This window comes from Macrobrachium nipponense, chromosome 29 (assembly GCF_015104395.2).
Source record: "Macrobrachium nipponense isolate FS-2020 chromosome 29, ASM1510439v2, whole genome shotgun sequence".
NCBI lineage: Eukaryota > Metazoa > Arthropoda > Malacostraca > Decapoda > Palaemonidae > Macrobrachium > Macrobrachium nipponense.
In genome coordinates this window covers 72,810,029-72,815,627 of record NC_061092.1, presented here as the reverse complement: position 1 = coordinate 72,815,627, position 5,599 = coordinate 72,810,029, and positions in this window count along the sequence as shown.

The following is a 5,599-nucleotide window of genomic DNA, read 5'->3' as shown; positions in this document are numbered from 1 at the left end:
TTTGAGAACACCTGCATCACCATTAACAAGTCCTTCAGACCATTCCAGCGATGTTCGTCGTTCAAGTCGATTGTTTAATTCCCTGTCCAACTCTATAATAACCTTTAACGGCCTCCAGCTGTCATTAGCGCTTCGCACCCTAAACTAGCTGGCCATCTGCATATTCCCTCCTGCATTCGGTCACAACACTCATGGGAAAGAAGGACAAGCCTTAATCTTCACACCTCTCCTGCTATTGTATCAATTTCCCTAGGGGAATGATACCTTCCTTAACACCTCTGCTCCAGCGGCAGACTCCTCCCGACCCTGTCATGAGCCATTAAACTTTTGCCTGACCTTAAAGTTTTCGAATCTAGTAACTGTCAACCTCTCACTCCACAGCGGCGCCCTTTCCATTTTTGTTCTTTGAGACACTCGTTTCTGTCCAAATATTGTCTTCCAGCACTCCCTTGGGGATTCAAAAGATCCTCGCTTGATGAAGAATCAGTGGATACCACCAATCGAAAACATCCGAGATGGCGGCCGTAGACAAAAAGCGATCATAGACGCTGTCCTTTGAGTGTTACTTTGTCCCTAGCTGTTTTACTCTAAGTGTTAACCTTAGAATGAGTTTTTGCAATTTTCGTTAATACGTCATATCTGATGTGGCACTAATTAGTGTTTAGAACTTAACGTAGCCTGAAGTGCCACAGGGTTCAATAGAAGCCCCTGTTATATCCCTTTATATTTCAATGGAATAATAATAATAATAATAATAATAATAATAATAATAATAATAATAATAAAATGTGGCGCCGTGGAGGAGTGGGTTAGGTCGTCAATAGACTTAAGTCAAGTTAAGCAACATTGGGGCTGGTCAGTCGTTGGATGGGTGACCGCTCTCCTCGGCGTTGATTCCTTGGGAAAGGATCTTTACCATAATTTCCTCAGTGTACTCAGCTGTAAATGAGTACCTATCCCTGATGGGTTAGGGTCCAGCTATGGGTTAAATAGCAAAACTCAGCAATGATGGAAAGAAATGAAGGAATAAACGACAACGACAACGACAACAACGAAGCTCCTCTGGCAACATAGTGATCTTCGTCCGGCAACAAGGTATTCAACCCAATTGTAGGGGAAGACGGTCAGGTACTTGGAGGTCGTCATCCAGCAACTGATCACCACAACGAAAGTAATCAACAGCCTGAGATTGGAGCTACAGAAGCAAAAAGGAAGAAATGGACAAGAGAAGAAAATAAGGAAATATGGAGATGCTACATCAGAAGCAACCCGACGGAGAGAGGATATAGAAGAAGATTGGTCAACATCTGGAATGAGAGGAATAACACCCCCCAAACAGAGCAGAGGCTGGCAGACCAAGTAAGGAACATAAAGAAAAAGAACTGGCTCTCCCCAACAGAAAGAGAAGAACTGGAAAGGGAAATGTCATACACGACAACGAATTACCCGAAGACAAACTGAGAGACGATTTGCCAACAGAAAGACGACAGGGTGGAGGATGAGGTATCAAACAATACGACACAAGAAGCAAGAAAATCCCCACCCGACGAAGTAACAGAAAGGACGGAATGGGTAGGAAAAGAGTTAGGCAATGGATGGAGCCAGATACAGAGAGAACAAAAATCCCCTCCATGAAAGCCTACAACAACAAGAAATTAAGGGAGAAAACAAGTGAGGTCAATGAAATAATGGGCCTAATACACACCACCCAGTATCACAGAAACAAATAACTTGACATATGCAGGAGCAAGATTAGTAGCAGAACTGATGGGGATTCGAACACCCCAACACCACCGTCACAACCAACCCAACAGAAACCAAAACAGCAACCTCCTTGGAAAAGGGCGCCTGGAAAAGCAAATCATGGTGATGAGATCTGACTTGAGTAAACTGAAAGAGATGGCAGAAAAAAAGGCTAAGAAGCAAGAAAACAAGGAGGAACACAACGAGAAATACAAAGTACAAGAGAGGGGACTAAACAACACAATAGAAGATGTAAAACAGAGGCTTAAGGCCAAAGCACACAAGATCCAACGGTACATGAACAGGAATAAGGGATACCAACAGAACAAACTATTCGGAACCAACCAGAAAAGACTATACAGCCAACTAAGAGGGGAAGACAACCACAAGAAATTCCTGAAGCCCAACCAAGTAAGAGACTCTGGGAAAACATATGGAGCAATCCGGTATCACACAACAAACATGCAACATGGCTCCAGGAAGTCAAGGAAGAAGAAACAGGGAGAATAAAACAAAGATTCACAGAGATCACGACAGACACAGTCAGACACCAACTAAAGAAAAATGCCAAACTGGAAAGCCCCAGGTCCCGATGAAGTCCATGGATACTGGCTCAAAACTTCAAGCCCTACACCCACGAATAGCAGAACAACTCCAGCATTGTATCTCAAATCACCAAGCACCCAAATGGATGACCACAGGAAGAAAACATCCTTAGTACAAAAAGACAAGAGTAAGGGAAATATAGCCAGTAACTACAGGCCTATCACCTGCCTACAATAATGTGGAAGGTACTAACAGGTATCATCAGTGAAAGGCTATACAACTACTTAGAGGAGACAAACACCATCCCCCACCAACAGAAAGGCTGCAGAAGGAAGTGTAGGGGCACAAAAGACCAGCTCCTGATAGACAAAATGTAATGAAGAACAGTAGTGTAGAAGGAAAACCAACCTAAGCATGGCATGGATAGACTATAAGAAAGCCTTCGACATGATACCACACACATGGCTAATAGAATGCCTGAAAATATATGGGGCAGAGGAAAATACCATTAGCTTCCTCAAAAATACAATGCGCAACTGGAATACAATACTTACAAGCTCTGGAATAAGACTAGCAGAGGTTAATATCAGGAGAGGGATCTTCCAGGGCGACTCACTGTCCCCACTACTCTTCGTAGTAGCCATGATTCCCATGACAAAAGTACTACAGAAGATGGATGCCGGGTACCAACTCAAGAAAAGAGGCAACAAAATCAACCATCTGATGTTCCATGTGGACGACAATCAAGCTGTATGGTAAGAGCATCAAGGAAATAGATACCCTAATCCAGACTGTAAGGATTGTATCTGGGTGGTACATCAGGATGGAGTTTGGAATAATAAAAATGGCGCTTAAATAAAACCATTAGTCAACATACAAAAAGGCAAAGTAACGAGAACTGAAGGGATAAAGCTACCAGATGGGAGCAACATCAAACACATAGATGAGACAGGATACAAATACCTGGGAATAATGAAAGGAGGAGATATAAAACACCAAGAGATGAAGGACACGATCAGGAAAGAATATATGCAGAGACTCAAGGCGATACTCAAGTCAAAACTCAACGCCGGAAATATGATAAAAGCCATAAACACATGGGCAGTGCCAGTAATCAGATACAGCGCAGGAATAGTGGAATGGACGAAGGCAGAACTCCGCAGCATAGATCAGAAAACCAGGAAACAAATGACAATACACAAAGCACTACACCCAAGAGCAAATACGGACAGACTATACATAACACGAAAGGAAGGAGGAGAGGGACTACTAAGTATAGAGGACTGCGTCAACATCGAAAACAGAGCACTGGGGCAATATCTGAAAAACCAGTGAAGGACGAGTGGCTAAAGAGTGCATGGGAAGAAGGACTAATAAAAGTAGACGAAGACCCAGAAATATACAGAGACAGGAGAAAGACAGAAAGAACAGAGGACTGGCACAACAAACCGCAATGCACGGACAATACATGAGACAGACTAAAGAACTAGCCAGCGATGACAATTGGCAATGGCTACAGAGGGGAGAGCTCAAGAAGGAAACTGAAGGAATGATAAACAGCGGCACAAGATCAGGCACTAAGAACCAGATATGTTCAAAGTACGATAGACGGAAATAACATCTCTCCCATATGTAGGAAGTGCAATACGAAAAATGAAACCATAAACCACATAGCAAGTGAATGCCCGGCACTTGCACAGAACCAGTACAAAAAGAGGCATGATTCAGTGGCAAAAGCCCTCCACTGGAGCCTGTGCAAGAAACATCAGCTACCTTGGCAGTAATAAGTGGGTACGAGCACCAACCTGAGGGAGTGATAGAAAACGATCAAGCAAAGATCCTCTGGGACTATGGTATCAGAACGGATAGGGTGATACGTGGCAAACAGGACCAGACGTGACGTTGATTGACAAAGTCAAGAAGAAAGTATCACTCATTGATGTCGCAATACCATGGGACACCAGAGTTGAAGAGAAAGAGAGGGAAAAAAATGGATAAGTATCAGATCTGAAATAGAAATAAGAAGGATATGGGATATGCCAGTTGGAAATCGTACCCATAATCATAGGAGCACTAGGCATGATCCCAAGATCCCTGAAAAGGAATCTGGAAAAACTAGAGGCTGAAGTAGCTCCGGGCCTCATGCAGAAGAGTGTGATCCTAGAAACGCGGCACATAGTAAGAAAAGTGATGGACTCCTAAGGAGGCAGGATGCAACCGGAACCCCACACTATAAATACCACCCAGTCGAATTGGAGGACTGTGATAGAGCAAAAAAAAAAAAAAAAAAAAAAAAAAAAAAAAAAAAAAAAAAAAAAAAAAAAAATAATAATAATAGTTTTTATTATCAGCTCAATGCCAATATGGAATATACAATGAATGGACAACAACAGTCTAGATACATAAGATAACATGATAAAAAAAGATTAATTGGCAATATCCACACTTGCTGAGATAGTATAAAAGATGGTAATCAAAATAATGGTAATAACTATAATAACATTAAGAATAGTTAAAAAATTGAATGTAACAAAACTATATTGATTATAATCACAGTAATAATGGGAAAAGGAAAATACCAGTAATAACATTAATCGTAGCAATACAATAATAATGACAGATTCGGCAGATAACATTTTGCAAATACAGAGAGTAAGTCATTTAGGGAACAAATGTCTCATTTTCCCATCTTCCCCAAAATTTAGATCATCTTCTTGCCTCAGTACTGTTTCGCAGTTGGGTGATCAGACTGGCCATTGTTCGCCTTACAGTGATTTTTGAATTGTCCAGGTGGGTTTCTGTGAACATATGTGTGGCAGAGTGGTAGCAAGGAGTGTTTGTGAGGTGTCTCAAAATGTCATCGTGAACAACAGTTACATCTCATGGTCTCTCTGGTGTAGTTCGTCCACAGGGAACACCCATAGATACTGTAACAGTACGAGCAGAAGAGCAGCAGTTTCAAGCCTCGGTGACAGAGGGCAAAACTCCAAGCAATCATGTTGTCAGTTGCACATAGTTTACGACGCCTCTGTTCTAGGTCGTCCGTGACAATGTGACCCAAATACGGAAATTCGTGCACGAATTCCAGCCGATGATTTCCGAGGAAAATTTGTGGTTTTGCAATATGCTTAAGCGATCTCGGGAGCAGCAACATGCACTGGGTCTTGGTTTCGTTGTATAGGATATCAAATTCCTCTGCATATTGGCTGAAAGTGTCGATGAGTCGTTGGAGACCTTGCACTGATGGGGAAAATCTGAACCATACTATCTACGTAACAGAGGTCGTTTACAGTTGTTTCATTGACAGTGC